Below are 16,403 nucleotides of genomic sequence, written 5' to 3'. Positions count from 1 at the left end.
CACCTGCAGGACATGGGCTTAGCTCCTTTACACTGGGTTTGCCACGACTGGGCTGACCAGTGGCTTAAAGCAGCGTGAGTGATTGTGCTCCATGTTTAAAATCAAACTCGGAAATCTAAGGTGGGTTCCCAAAAGCATTGCAACACGGCTTCCTTCTACTCATGGCGTTGAGCTCAAAGACTGCCACGCTCAGCACCGGTGGGGAGCCGTGAGTCAGGGTGGCTCACCGGTGCCGTCTGTATCGAGCGAGGGAAAAGACAGCACAGGCATTTCTAACGCTCCGTGTCACCGGAGAAAAGCGGGGTGGAGCTCTGCTGCAAAGAACAGGGGCAACGGGAAATACGGAAAGTCACCCTGTATCACCCCGGCATCACCTTTCCACCCCAAAGAGCGGGCAAAGCCACGCTCGAAAGGGACACGTTACCCCACAGAGAAGAGAGGTTTCATGCTGACGCCACACATGGGAAGGGAGTTGTTGGACAGGTGGCATGTGGGGCACCCTTCAGGGCACCCACCTGTTGGGGTTCTTCAGCCTGGAGAAAAGAAGGCTCCAGGAGGGAGACTTTATAGCCCCTTCCAGTCCCTAACGGGGCTACAGGAGAGATGGGGAGGGGCTCTTGATCAGGGAGTGGAGCCACAGGATGAGGGGGAATGGTTTTAAACTGAGAGAGGGGAGATGTAGATTAGATATCAGGAAGAAATTCTTTCCTGTGAGGGTGGTGAGACACTGGCCCAGGTTGCCCAGAGAAGCTGCGGATGCCACAACCCTGGAGGTGTTCAAGGCCAGGCTGGATGGGGCTTTGAGCAACCTGCTCTAGTGAAGGTGTCCCTGCCCATGGCAGGGAGGTGGGAACTGGATGATCTTTAAGGTCCCTTCCAACCTGAACCATTCTATGTTTCTATGATCTCTGCCATCCTTCCAGCCCCATCACTGCTAAGCCCACAGGTTCCTCAGGCAGGAGGCCAGCAGAGGACCTCCACCATCTCAGACACAGAGAAGAACTTCTCTCTACAGAGACAAACCCCTGCCCACCCGCCCAGTGCTCATTTCAGCGCTCATCAGCGATGCAACCGCCTGGCTGAATTCTGGCAAATCTTTACAAATCCATAAACCTTAGCTCAGTTAATGCATGTTTAATTTCTCTGCTGCTAGGTTTATTTTGGCAGCGGCTGTGAGCAGGGCCAGACCAGCAGCAGAAGAGACCAGACACTCTCAATGAGCATTTTGGCCTCTGTGCAGCACAGTTCCCCTCTCCCAAACCCCACAACAGGGCAGGTTCTCCACCCACAGTTATCATCTCTTCCAGGAGAAATGCCGTTGTGCCTGTGTCCATTAATGATTTGCTGCACTTCCCATAACCTTCCCCTGTCCCAGAGGCAATTAATGAAGTGGATACTTGGCACATACCTTCAAAAATATCTCAAGCTCTGAAGAAACACAGTATTGTCTGTCCGGGTTTCTTTGCTTCTCTGTTCCCACCTGCTTTTTGGTCTTCAGGAGCTTCCAAGGACACTTACTGCTGTCACAGGGGGTGTGGAGTTTTCTTATTTAACATGAGATGCTGGTGCAACGAGCGTACTTCGTGGCAGTCACACAGGGATCAATCGATGCCGCTGCCATCTGTAAAACCAAGGTGTGAATCACAGAATAGTTGGTTGGAAGGGACCTTTAAAGGTCATCCAGTTCAACCTCCCCAGCAACGAGCAGGGACATCTTCAACTAGATCAGATTGCTCAGAGCCCCGTCCAACCTGACCTGGAATGTTTCCAGAGATGAGGCATCTCCCACCTCTCTGGGCAACCTGGGCCAGTGTCTCACCACCCTCATAGTGAAGAATTTCTTCCTTATACCTAGTCTAAATCTTCCCTCTTTTAGTTTAAAGCCATTACCCCTTGTCCTATCGCAGCAGGCCCTGCTAAAAAGTCTGTCCCCATCTTTCCTGCAGGCCCCCTTTAAGTACTGAAAGGCTGCAATAAGGTCTCCCCGGAGCCTTCTCTTCTCCAGGCTGAACAACCCCAAGTAGGGGGTTTCCCAATCAGGAAAGGGATTCCCAATAAGGAATATTTTTTAATTTTTTTTTTTTTTTTTAGTTGTACTTCATTCGTGTTTTTTCTTCTCTTTGAAATCGTTCATTGTCACGCCTAATGAGCTGACCAAAATTGGGGATACATGAGGCATATAGAGGCATCTGCAGATGGGCTTCTTGAACACTAAGAGCCTTTGCTGCTGCACACCAAATCCAATCCAACAGCTGAAAGATAACCCAGGATAAGAAAAAGGGTCTTTTTTATTTTTTTTTTTAAATAAGGACCTCATTCTCAATCTTGGTCACCACTTGGCATCACAAACACAAACAGGGGGAGAGGGGTGACACAGAGGGACAGCGGCTGCTAGACACTATAAAAATGCCAAACTATGGCCTCAGAGAGCGAGCACGCGACAGCACAAAGAAGCCATCAACTTCTCCAAACACCTCAAATCATTTTCTTCCATCCAGAAGAGCACTCCCCCCTTTCACTCTATGGCAAAAGGCAGTTTTGCCCAAGGGCTGGAGCTCAGGAGAGCCCTCAGCGGTGTCAGCGGAGCCGTGGCAGGGATCCGTCTGACATACTGCACACAGACATCATTTAAGTACAGGGTTCTTCTTATAGAGTTTTCCTCACCAGGTTGCTTTTCCATTGTTAAACGAGCACGGCTACACTAGTACAAACTCCAACGCTGTGTTATTTACAGCGTTACAAGTAAACAAGCCATTCCCCAGCCCGGTGCTGCTATCCCCTGTGTGAGTGTCACCTAGTGAGTGTCACCTCACTAGGAACTGGAAATGTGTTTTGCTGCAGCCATTCCGGAGAGTGCAACGAGAAAGAGCCTGAAGGTTCTCCCATGAGGTGCACAGAGGGATGGGGCAGGACGGTGCTCAGCTCCGAGTCCACCCCCACACCCCACTGCCGAGTCCACCCCAACACCCACAGCGGGTGGATGGAGCCCCACCATGGGCATGGGCACCAGTCACCCCAAGAGAACCCCCAGGGCAGCCACTGGTGATGGAGCAGCCCAGAGACCACCTAACGTGGACCAACTGACATTAAGCCACATAATTGCACAAAAAACTGATTTTTATTGTTTTGTCCCGTAAGACCAGTCTTCCTAAAGGAAAAGGGGGGGAGTGTTTGCGGAAATCACATCAAGTGCTTATTATTTTTTTTTTCCTTCCCCCTTCAAGGACCGCAATTGTCCTCCTAACTTTGGAGGAAGAGGCTGGGGAGGAAGTTTTGAAGACAGGCACTTAAACATGACTGGCCTGACTGGATCACGGTGCCTCCTGGGAGTTGTAGTCAGATCTTCTCCCACCCAAATTGCTTTTTCTGGCGCAGCTCCACAGCACAGTAATGCTCCCCATGACACAGCAGCAACCCCATCCCAGTCCTCCCCACCTGCAGGGCCAGGGGACAGCAGGACCCCTGGACTTCAGTTGCTCCAAGACAACCCAGAGGCTGCTCAGGATCCAAACTTTACCGGATTTGCCCAGAATATTTCAGTTTTCTTTCACACTCTTCCCCCTCTCGCAGAATTCCCATGGAAACAAAAACAAAGCTCTCGCTGTTTGGGTTTAGTTGGGTTTTGTTTTTTTTTGTTTTTTTTTTTCATCCTCTCGAGGAGGGGTGAATTAAATTGGTAAATGAAAAGCTAAAAAAAAAAAAATAAAATAAATTAAAATAATGTATGTGTGGAATAAAACATGAGACACCACTTCTAGCTTGATGTTCCCTGCAGCGGTGCGTCTGCGATCTGTGTCACCCCTTAAGAGCCTCAGGGGACAGGAACGGGCCTCGGAGCTAAAATAATACAGGATTTCTTGTGTTGGAGACTCGCTTTTGGGCAGGAAAAAGCCCAACCCCAACCCCTCCCAGCCGTTTGCTCCCTGGCACATCATCCCGCAGATACCTGGATGCCACCGTGTGGCAGCCACCCCACGCAGCCGCCCAGGGACGGGGGCTGCAGGGCAAGGCACAGCTTTAATGGAAAGAAGGGAAGGGAAAAAAATAAATAAATAAAAAGGAGTGGTTTTTTGCAGCAATTCACAAAACTTAAAGGAATGCCAAGCACGTCAGTATATGAAGCACAGTATGTGGAGGAAGGAGAGAGTGCAAACCGTCTCCGTATGGTGTTAAGCTAAGACACATACTGTCTTTCTATTTAAAGCCCCGCAGTAGCACGAGCACCAGGTTTGAGTGAGCTCAACAAGTCCATCTGAAAACAATTTCCATGGTCCTCTCTGCCGCAGGACCTGGGCACCTGACAGCTTTTAAAGCCATACCATTCCCACGCAGCGGGGTACGACCCACCTTTACCTGCTGGAGAACTGAAGCCCAGATCTGGCAAGGCATTTAATTAACTGCAGAGACCAGTGTGACCTCTCTGGGGTCCAAAGCAGCTTTGGGATGGGGACACCGGCACGCAGGGTGCTCGATGATGCTCCCCTTTCCCTCCTCCTGGGGACAGATGGTGGGTGCAATCCTGGTTGTGCTGAAGAAAGGCGTTTTGCTATCAGCACTAGGTACCCAAGGCATCCTGGCAGGGCCAAACCATCCTTCCTCCCCTACCAGCACCCCCAAACTGTCCCCTGCCAGGAGGGAGCAAGAAGAAAGCAAGACACAACCCGGTGCTGGGGTTTGGGGTACACCTTTTTTTTTTCCCTCAGCTACCTCAACAGCGCTGTGTCTAATGTATCCCAAGATGCGCTTCATTAAATGGTGAATTACACGTTTTAATCATTTGTCCATAACAGGTTGTCAAGTGGGTACGTTATTATTAGCAACAGGAAAGGAACTAACTGAAATATTCTTAAAGTATGCAATGAGCACTTGAGTAAGGGTTAAGTAACGAGCGTTTCTTTAGCGAGGAATCTAAGCAAGACACGCTCCACCCATTTTGTGAACAGACAAAAGCTTATATAAGCTGGATGTTACATAAAACCCTAAAATTGGGAGCCGGAGAACTCCCCCACCTTCGGATGGCAGCGCTCCCGCAGCCCACATTCACCTGAGCTGACACCGAGGGAGCTGATGGCCAGGCCTGGAGCTGGCGGGAACCAGCGGGACAGACGGACGTGTCCCACCTGTGCTGAGGCTCTCGCTTGGGCGACGAGTCTGGATTTGCCCCCAGGCTGCTCCGGAAACAGCCCATGGAGTCACGCGTCCCAAGGAGCTTTATCATGGCGGGGATGATCAAAGGATATATTATCCGTTCTTGTGTTATCGTGGGTGCCAGGCCAGGCTGAACACCGTCTGATCCCAGGGTGCCATCCCAAGGGAATTACATCTGAGCCCGAGGAAAGAGTAGGTCAATGGGGCACGGTGTCCCGGTTTGAAGTAAAACCGAACCAATTTTCTGTTCTGTAACTTTCCATCCTAGCTCGGCCTCCTCTAACTCTCTGAAATTAACGGCAGATTGTGGAGAAAACTGCTCGTTCTCAGAATGATGAGACCAATGTTTGTGCTCCGTGCCAAGGGATGGTGAGCAGGGAGGCCCTTGCTTATCCTTATTGCTGTAACAACCAAGGTCAGGCAATTTTGTTATTTGCCCCCCTTAGAGGGTCGGAAACGGAAAAAACGTAGAGGGGTCACATCGGTGGGGAGGAGTGGACAGGAGAGGTGACCCAAACCTGACCAACTGGGGTATTCCATCCCATCTGCCCCATGCTCAGTATAAAGGCTGAGGGATCAAAGGGTCAGCCCCCCTTCCTGCGATGGCCGACGTCCGGAGAGGACTCTGTCTGTTCATCTGCCTTTGATCCCGATCCGTGTGTTCCTGACTCCAGAGCTGGAATCCAGTTCCCATTCGTCACTGACTCCAGTCTGGGACTTCCCCAGTGCCTGCCGGTGACGTGACTGTCATCCTGGGAGCTTGATACGGTTTTGTATATATTGTATCTATTTCATTATTTCCTTCTTTATTTTTATTTTAATATTAATTTTTCATTAAAGTAGTTTAGTTCATTCTAAACTTCTGAATCTCCTTATCTCTTTCTCCTCCTCTCTCCTCTTTTTGGGGGGGGGAAGGGGGGGGAAGGGCCATCTGCCGGTCCGGTTTTGGTAAATTCAGCCAAAACCACGACACACGGTTATGGGGAAACTTCCGCAGGACTCTCCCTGCCTCCAGGGATTTGCAAGCAAGGGATTTTCCAAGCCCAACGTGCTGTCTTTTGCAACTTTACAGCGCCTGACAGCTACCTCTTCAATAATTGTCCGGTCAGGTTTTGAATTCATGTGAACTTTGAACTTCCGCAATATCATGCAACGAAACCCCACCACAATTTACCATAATTTATCTGCGGAGAAAAGGGAATCTGCATCTTGCAAAATCAACTACTATAGCTAAAAAAAAAAAAAAAGGCAGGCTGGCAGGGGGTGCAATCTCTTCATCAGGTCCGGGATGCCTGAAAATCCCCTCGGTCTCCGGACAAATCATCTGCCTCAGGAAAGAAACACTTTTTTTCTCCCTTGCATCCCACCTTAAAATGCACTATATGTCTGTAACCTCTCTGGGGTCCAAAGCAGCTTTGGGATGGGGACACCGGCACGCAGGGTGCTTGATGATGCTCCCCTTTCCCTCCTCCTGCGGACAGATGGTGGGTGCAATCCTGGTTGTGCTGAAGAAAGGCGTTTTGCTATCAGCACTGGGTACCCAAGGCATCCTGGCAGGGCCAAACCATCCTTCCTCCCCTACCAGCACCCCCAAACTGTCCCCCGCCAGACAACAGGCTCGAGGTTAAAAAAAAAAAAAAAAAAAAAAGAAAAGTCTCCCAAGAAGAGGATTTGCAATTCTCTTCACAGCCCAGACATCCCATCCTCCTTCTAATGGAGGCATCAGATGTGGTTTTGTGAGACATCGAGGCCGGGGGGGAAAGTAGGGGGAGAAAGATCTTGTCGGCCAGGCAGAGCAAAAGGAATCAGGGAGTTACGCTCTGGACTACAAGGGGGCTATTCATTAGGGTAACCAGTTTGCTCCGCGGCACTTGCAGAAACATGCCAGGGCTGCCGGGGGATCCTGCCTGCCCTGCCTTGGCGTTCGTGATTTTCCCTAACCTTTGCTCCGAATAACTGGGAGCTGCGCAGAGGGAATTTTGATGCAGCTCCCTCCGCTCCTAGAGCATCCCCCCTGGATGCGCCCCACAGGCCTCCCCGGGGTTTCTTTTAAAGAAGAGAGAGACAGAAGGTGGGCAGGAGGAGAATGTGAGGAAATGAAATGCAAGCCGTCTGACCCACCAAAAAAAAAAAAAATAGAAAAAAAAAGAAAAAAAAAATCAGAATAGCCTGGCTTTGGTTTCTATCATGTTATTTATCTTGCTTCGGAATTAAATCCAGATGGCATAGATAAGACAGTGGTGACCCCTAGTGCCCTCTCCAGCTGCAGCTTCCACTGTTATTCCCTGTATTCATATTTGAGCGTGAAAAAAACAAACAAGGGAGGAAGCAGCACCTTTCAGATTTGTTCTTCATTCACAAAGCCTGGCTCTCTCTGCCCTTTCAGAAACAGAATCTAATTTTCTCTCCTACTCGAACTCTATCACTGTGAGGCATTCACTGCAGCATCTCTTTGTCGCTGTTGTCTGGGAAGAAAATTAAACAAATTTACTTCTGTAACAACTTATTATATTCCATCGACTCTATCACAGTACGTTTATGTTTATTATACTTATAGAAAAGAAAGAAGAAGCTATTTTGCCAACTCTGGGCTTGTCAATAGCTAAGAACAGCCATTCAAACTCCAGAGAAGAGACTGTTGTCTTGTATAAAGTGTATTTTGCAGCACCAAGCCGCTGAAAAGAGCGAGTCTTTCCTGTGACAGCCATCGGTATGCACCATTATGGGGTTTTTTTTTTCTAGCAATGTCAAAACCCACTGTTCCTGTGACTCAACCTGCCCCAGGCGTGCCCTGCTCCCTGAGCTGCGGGATGCTCGTCGGGGGCTTTTCCTGGTGCTGTAGGGGGGGAACAACACCTCTTTCTGAAAAATCTTAAGGCACCTCCTTGCAGCTCACTTTGGGATGCAGGATTTTCCTTGAGAAAATAAACGATCTTTAGCATAAGCCTGAAAGATCATTAGCTTCCTGATAACGGGGGGCTTTGGGCATCTCCCCTCCTGGTGGGTACCACCCCAATGCGCTGCTCTCAGGGATGGGGCCATACTTTTCATCACTCAGCATCTCAGAATTTTACATACTTAATAGGAACTCATCACTGTCTCCTCCACCAAAGAAGCCACCCTCTGACAGTCCCCACAGCGATGTCTCCATCCTCAAGAGAGCAGCAAACGCCCCCGCGCAGCCTCATGACCCACCGCAAGGTTCTCTCATGCTTCTTCAGCTCGGTATTTCCTCCCTGCCCCTCACACAGGCATCAGCATCGGGGGCCATCACCCCGGCACCCCTCGTGCTGCATCAAGCTGGCCTCACCGAGGCTCCTCTACGGACCCCAGGTCCCCAGAGCTGCCACCAAGTTGCACCCTCATCTCTCAAGCCCTGAGAGCCATTTAGCACTTCCCAAACCAGCAGTAACTCCCCAGCCCAGCGTCAGGGAGCCCTCCCTGGGGTTGCATTTGAAGCCCTGAGCTCTGCGTGGAGCACGGCATGGCTCTCCCACCCCACACGGCAGATACAGTGCCAGCCCCAGCTCCTGGCACCATCGCCGCGCTGCCGGCACCTCCTTCCCCTTTCGCAACCCACCAGTCCCTTTCTTCACCAGAAACAACTTCCAGGTCCCAGCTCGTTCTTCCTCCCCAACATCTCCTCGCTTTCGCAGAGAGTCACTGGTCACCAGGCTTCCTTCTCCTAAAGCCTCCAGGTTTCTCAGAACCCTCTCCACCCCCTCAGCCATTCTCAAGGAGCCTCGGTGGCTTTTAGAGCTGGGACTCAGCCCAGCTGGGGATGGATCAGCCGGAGGAGAGGCTGGGTGATACCTCTGACACAAGTGGGTTTACTGATTACAGGGCCAGGCAGGGAGGCTGTAACTAAAGCAACTTCATTTTTTCCAATTTTGGTGCAAGTTCTTTATCTGTTCTAGACATAACATCGTTCTGCTTATGTGCCCACTCTCCGAATCATTTTTCCCTGGTTTTATATCTCTAGGTGCACATCTTCACTTGTTTAAATGAAAAGCAACGGTTTGCAAGTTGAAGTTCCTCCTAATGTTTTATTTTTAAAATGGGTTTCAAGGGGGAGATAAGAAGTGTGCTAGTCATTGCATAACTTTAAGTACGTTTTATCTGGTATAAATCTCATTTTCTTTTCCTGTACAGCGCTGAGATATCCTGTGCTACCCAGCGTACCACCAACTCGGCGTCGCTCTGCTGTCTCTGGATCCAGCACTGCTCCAAGCTTCCCACTTCATTTCCTTTTTCGCCTTCTGTTATAACGAAGTACATGCAAAAATTTCATCCTCTGAGCCACTGTTTCCTTCTTTCACAATGTTCCGCACTGTCTCTCCTGAGTTTCTTTTCCTTCTTAGCTTTAGTAAACACCATTTTCTCTTTATTGCTGTTCTGACTGCATATGATACCATATAGAGAGGGCACTATAAAATATCTCTCTATAGCACACATCTTTCTATAGGCGCATTTAAAAAAATAGTGTATTTTTCTCTATATTCTCATTTTCGCTTGGTGCCAGCTCTGTGTATTCCAGCTATGCTCTGCTTCTAAAACAACTCTATCATCAGGCTTACGTGTGCCTATAGCCACTGGCAGTATTAATTCTGAACATTTTTTCTAAACTCTGGCTTCATTACTTACACTATTAAAATGTTCAAAATTAACTTACCCCTTCAATTTTTGATTATCAGCTTTTTTGCACACTTTTGCAATATGCTATTTTCCTGGTTCCTCAGATCCTTCTTTATACCATTGGGAAGTTACTCTTGTGAAGTGAAAAGGCTTTTCTGGATGTCACCTGAATGTCGGAATCTGAAGCAGGCGAAGCTGGATTTGACACAATCAAAATCAGTCCACCATCAGGTAAAGAAGGACCATCATCATTAAAATTGCGTTTACTAAGGACTGGAGCTTTTTTTCCTTCCAAAGGCTCCTTGTTCAAGGAAACTGTAAGTCCTGTTGCTCGCCTGACACCGCAGGTCAGACCAGATGATCAGAATAGTTTACTCTGGCATTCATACTTAAAAACTTACAAATATCCGGGCAAACTGCAACCGTATCTGGTAGAGAGATGGTCAGACAAGATAAGGGAGTCGCTGCTTCTGAGCTTAAATGCTCCGAATTTTCACCTGCAGTCCTGCTGAGACACCCCCTTCTCCCACAGCAACTAGTAAGGCAGCTCCTTTTACATGTTTTCCTTTTTGTCTGAGTTCTGCTATAACTTTCAAAGCTTTGTTAGAAAACTGGCCTAAAAACCTCTTAAACCTCTTCACCTCTCTCTTCCTGGGGAGGGAGAGCCAGTGTTTTGCCACGGTTATTGTTGCGTTGGTGTCTCCCCAGTTTCTGACTCATGTAAATCAGGAGATGACTCACTCGGAGGAGTTTGTTCAGGGCTCCGAAGAAGAGGAGGAGAAGCTGCCAAGCTGGAGGGAGCTCTCAGACTTTGCTCCTTAACGTGCTCCTCAGTAGACTTCAGCTTCCCCTGAAGTCCCTGTGCTGGGGCCATGTGGCTTAACAGCCAGGATGGCTCTGTCCCCTCCTGCCACCTCCCTGTCTCCTGGCAGCCCATGGGCTGGGTGGCCAGAGGAAAGAGGATTTTTATATCGTGGTCCATTGGATGGATCACAACAGGGGGAAAAAAAAAAAGAGTGTTGAACAAATCATGAAAGTTTCAAGGCACCATGAGCTGGAAAACCCCACAGGCTCTGCAGGGGATGCAGAAGGAGCAGGAGCTGGCACAGATGAATGTAGGGGTCTGAGGTGACCAGCAAGTCCCCCAGAGAAGGACCAGACACCCCGTGGCATCGCACAGCAAAGGTGTGCAGACACACGGGAGGGAAACGCAGGCCGGAGCGGGTGGCACCCCTGCCCCCAACAGAGAGCACACAAAAAAGTGTGCCTTAATTTTTCCTTCAGAAAATCTATCAGGAAGCATAAAGCTAGTCCCGAAAAAGTTACTTTACTCTTTGACAAGCACACAGGCAATAAGAAATGCTGTGAGCTGCCTTTCCAGAGTTTAAACCAAACGCAAAGCTGCCATCAGTCCCAGTTCCCCCGTGCTCTGCTCCCAGTTTGCTCCAGCCCTCCACTAAAACCGATAGCACAATTCTCTATTCCTCTTTTTTTTTTTTTTTTTCCAGACTCCCAGTCATTTTGCACGATCTGAGTAAAACATGTAAAACCAGGCTTCGCCATAGGATGAAAACCGAAAAAAGGAAGAACAAGTGGAAAAAACAAAACCCCACAAACAATTAAAGAAACACAAACCCTTGCACACAAAACCCCAGACCTCAAAAGAGCAGTGCTGGGGGGTATGTGCTCACCTTCCTTTAATTCCGTCCATAAATCCGGGAAGACCAGGGTATTACAAATCATAGAATCATAGAATCATAGAATCATCCAGGTTGGAAGAGACCCTTGGGATCATCGAGTCCAACCATCTACACTACACTACAAAGTTCCTCCCTACACCATATCCCCCAACACCACATCTAAACGTCTCTTAAACACATCCAGGGATGGTGACTCAACCACCTCCCTGGGCAGCCTGTTCCAATGCCCGACCACTCTTTCTGTGAAAAATTCTTTCCTAATGTTCAGTCTAAACCTACCCTGCTGGAGCTTGAAGCCATTCCCTCTCGTTCTGTCATTAGTTACCTGTGCGAAGAGACCAGCACCAACCTCTCTACAGTGTCCTTTCAAGTAGTTGTAGAGAGTGATGAGGTCTCCCCTCAGCCTTCTCTTCCTCATACTAAACAGTCCCAGCTCCTTCAACCGCTCTTCATAGGATTTGTTTTCCAGGCCCTTCACCAGCTTCGTTGCCCTTCTCTGTACTCGCTCCAGCACCTCCATATCTCTCTTGGATTGAGGTGCCCAAAACTGGACACAGCACTCCAGGTGTGGCCTCACCAGTGCTGAGTACAGGGGCACAATCACCTCCCTACTTCTGCTGGTCATGCTATTTCTAATACAAGCCAGGATGCCGTTGGCTTTCTTGGCCACCTGGGCACACTGCCAGCTCATATTCAGCCGCTTGTCAATTAGAACCCCCGGGTCTCTTTCTTCCAGGCAGCTTTCCAACCACACTTCCCCAAGCCTGTAGCAATGCACGGCGTTGTTGTGGCCCAAGCGCAGAACCTGGCACTTGCCCTTGTTGAAACTCATGCCATTGATTTTGGCCCAATGATCCAATCTATCTAGGTCTCTCTGTAGAGCTTAAATCACAGCGTGCTCAGCAGTCAGAGATACCCAAGTGTGCAACATGGCATGAGCGGCCTTCACCTGGAAGGCTTTTGGAAGGAAATAACTGGACAGTAGTGTTTATCTGAGGTTGGGATTAGCCTGCTGAGCAGCACGGTGTTTATCTACATGCACCGCAACGCCCATTTGCCTGCTTAATCCATCAGGTTCTCTTGCAACAGAGGGAAACGTTAAAGCACCGAAAACGTTTGCATTTCATCCAGGTTTTTGCACTCTCCCGGCCGGCAATGGGTGTCCCATCACAGATTTCCGAAAATCATTAGCAAATTTATAAAGAACGCTAACAAACAGAGCAACCAGTGGCATTATTAACCAGTCATTATTAAACCTGTAAATGAAAGTGGCCGTGAAGTGCCAAATTACCCTGGTTTTACCCTCTGTCACACTTACTGAGGGGACATAATCCTGAGCCAGAACCGGTTCTTCTGCAATCTAATTATAAGTATCACGTCCAGCAGCCCGTACCGCACACCCAGAGATGGGCAGCTTGGGTTTTACTTTCTTTATTTTTTAACTTTCTTTGTTTTTTTTTTTAACTTTCTGCCGGCCCCTGACAGATGCCCGGATGCCCAGTTATCTCAGATCAGCTGGAGGAAGGTCATTGCTGGGAGTTCCCTGGCTCTCCCGCGTGTAGATGAGTGACAGGGATGTGAGATGTTTGGTCGGCATCTGCTCCGTAGCTGCAGCCCACACTTCCAGCTGAGGACTCCGAAGGTTTCTGTGCTCATACAAGAAGGGTCGGCCATTTATTTGGGGTCAGGGCATCACCCCTGGCATCTCTCCAGGCAGATCCGTATGCAAACGGCCGGCGTTTACTTGGAATTTGCACTGAAAAGCTGCTTTGGAAGATACCTGTTTCCAAATCTTCGGGTTCTCCCGGTAACCAAACATCCCTGGGCTGGTTTGGGCGAGTGAAGGTTGCGGCTGGGCGTGATTCAGAGCTGGTTTTAGTATTGACTTAAGTAACTGAGGGCTTGCCATGAGCAAACTGCCCATCCCGGAGCCAAACAACCTTATCTCTCCTGGCAGCACCATTCCTCCTGCATTTAAAGCAAAACCACGCTTTGGAGTCAGGAATGGAGTTAAGCTGATAAAGGAGAGGACAATTTCACATCGCTTTTTCCTGCTGTTAGTGGAATTCCCAAAATTAAACCTTGTGCCAACGCCCCAGCAAACTCCCGCTCCAAGCCGGCACTTACCTGGGTCTGAACCAAACTCACTGGGAAGTCCCCAGGAATGAGGTGACAACGCCGCGCTGGGGCGTTAATCCGTGGGACGCAGCGTGAAATCCCCCCACCGCATCGTGGACGTAGCTATCCCCGGAGCCCTTCTGGAGCCCACGGAGAAGACCCCGACGCCTCCGCTCTGGGAGGCAGCCAGCCCACAAGATGGGTGAAGCTGGGAGATAAGCGGGTGAAGATACACCAGCAGCAGCGCAGGATCGCCCGCCGCCGCTCCAGCTCGCGGGCACTTCCTCTTTCCAACGTCACTTTGGTGTCACCACACTGAGAGACCAAAAAGCAAGCAGCTCGTGGCTTTTTTTTTTTTTTTTTTTTTTTAAAAAAACAAAACCAAAACTAGTTCAATTTTTATCGTTTTAAAGCTAGGAAGGAGGGACTTTTTATCTCAGAGCAGCGGGGGGGGAAAAATTGTATAATATTCCTGCATCTAATCGTATTGAATGGAAAGGAAAAATCCCCTGCAGTTTTCAGAAAAGTGGGGAAAAGCTAAGACTCTGGCCAGCTGCTCTCATCATCACTTTTAACAGCTCTGTGCTGCGAGGGTGATGACGTTATTTTAAAAGCAGGTGAATGGAGGTAAGGAAGTGATGGCAGAGGAAAAGGTGCTTCAGGATTACAAGTTCTGGCTCAAAACCCCCAGCCCTCGATACGGCTGCCACTTGACTATTCCAAATTTGCTAAAATACCTTGACAGGGTAGCTCTGCTTTTCTTCTGCTGCCCATCTGGTCCCAGGGGAGCCAAGCACATACAGCATCCTGGTCCCGCGGGGGACGCGGCTGGTCCAGGGAGGCTTTCGGAGAATAAAGCGGGGAGGGAGCACACTCCTGCCCCAGGGCTGTCGAGCAAGACGGTTGTGGCATATTTAGGTGACCACGTATTGATTTCCTGGCAAGCAGCCACCGTTTGCGTGGCCCCTCTGGGTTTACTCAGGTGCATCTCACCCAGCCATCCATCTACTACAGCAGTCAGGCTGCTTACAGCTGCCTGGCTATAGATATACATAAATAAATTTTATATAAATATAAATACTGAGCATCGCATACAACAGTCACTGAAACGACAGCCTTTTGGGGAAGAGGTGGAGAAGGTTGGTGCCGTGTTAGCGGCTGAGCTTCAGCGACTAAAACTTCCTTCACCCAGATTGGAGCATAATGAGGCTTCCCTGGCAGCGGCAATTAGAAACCAGCATTATCCGATTGCTCTCTGCAGCAATTGCACTTTGTTATTTTCCTCCTGTGAGTGACAGGGAAATGTCGTAAGTGGAAGGGGGTGCGATACCTTTCACAGATTTACCCTCGGCAAGTGGGGATATTTCTTACAAACTCTCCAGGAGTGCTTGGTCCAGGGTTTTTGAAAGGTTGTCTCATCTTCACTCTGAATCACTTTTTTTTGCCCCGTCTTCTCGTTCCTGACACAGCAGCTTTTGTCAGGCCGGAGGTTCAGGCTGAACCTGCGGAGCGAAGCCCTCCTGAAGCTTCACGGAGTGCTGAAAAAGAATGCTGAGATTCATAGAATCATAGAATCGTCTAGGTTGGAAAGGACCTTTAAGATCATCTAGTCCAACCATCAACCTAACTCTGATAAAAAACCATCACTAAACGATGTCACTAAGCACTGTGTCAACTCATCTTTTAAATGCCTCCAGGGATGGTGCCTCAACCACTTCCCTGGGCAGCCCATTCCAAGGCTTGGTAACCCTTTCAGTATCAAAATTTTTCCTAATATCCAACCTGAACCTCCCCTGGTGCAACTTGAGGCCATTTCCTCTTCTCCTGTCACCTGTGACTTGGGAGAAGAGACCGACCCCCGCCTCTCTACACCCTCCTTTCAGGGAGTTGTAGAGAGCGAGAAGGTCTCCCCTCAGCCTCCTTTTCTCCAGGCTGAACACCCCCAGCTCCCTCAGCCTCTCCTCGTAAGACTTAATTCACCAGACCCCTCACCAGCTCCGTTGCCCTTTTCGTGTTTGCATCTCAAAGTCCCGCTGCTTTTCTGAAGCTCTGGAGATACCACGCTGCTCGTTACTCGCTGGAAACCGAGCCTAACCTTCCCGTGCTGCGAAAACCAGCCTCGGACCTTTCAAGCTGCCGATGACAGTCTTTGCTATCTGATTTTCGGGAGGTTCCTCGTGACACAGTCCCGCGCGCTCAGTTGCAAAGCAGATTTTAGAAGGATGTCATAAAAGGAACAGCTTTGACTTCTGATTGCAAAAAGCAGAGATCAGGAGATTACAGCTCCCTCGCAAATACGTTTGTTGAGGGTGGTACCGCTGGTAATGACTTCACTGGCTGAGCCAGCGCTCGCTCAGCGCCGTCGTCTGGGCAAGGACTGGCTTTAATTAGGAGCGCTAAGGCTCGTTAAGTGAGCAAGCACGGTGCTGAGTCACATCACGTGAAAGGGCACAGACACTGCTTAGGGCCATGGAGTTAAGTCCTTCCTCTTGAAATCTTTCTGGAGACTGTTCCCTTGGGAGGAGGAAGCCAGCGGAGTGTTTGGCATCGCAGTGGGTACCACAAACGTGTCTGGCCGGAGGCTAAAGAGGAGGATTTTGTGGGCTCCTAGGAACAGACACGCTGAGATATTACTTTAGTGGAGACATGGGGCTGGGGAGGGCATTTCTTCCAGTCTCACACAGTTCCTGAAACGCTTTTTAACACTGGCCAGCCCCCTAAATAGCACATTTTTGCTTGGGATTTCGCAGTTCTGTGTAAATGGAAGCAGTGCCTTCACCCTGAGACCTTACGATGCTCTCC

Source organism: Numenius arquata, chromosome 9 (assembly GCF_964106895.1).
Source record: "Numenius arquata chromosome 9, bNumArq3.hap1.1, whole genome shotgun sequence".
In the NCBI taxonomy this organism is placed as follows: Eukaryota; Metazoa; Chordata; class Aves; order Charadriiformes; family Scolopacidae; genus Numenius; species Numenius arquata.
The sequence above is the reverse complement of the archived record's forward strand: the minus strand, read 5'-3'. Positions refer to the sequence as shown.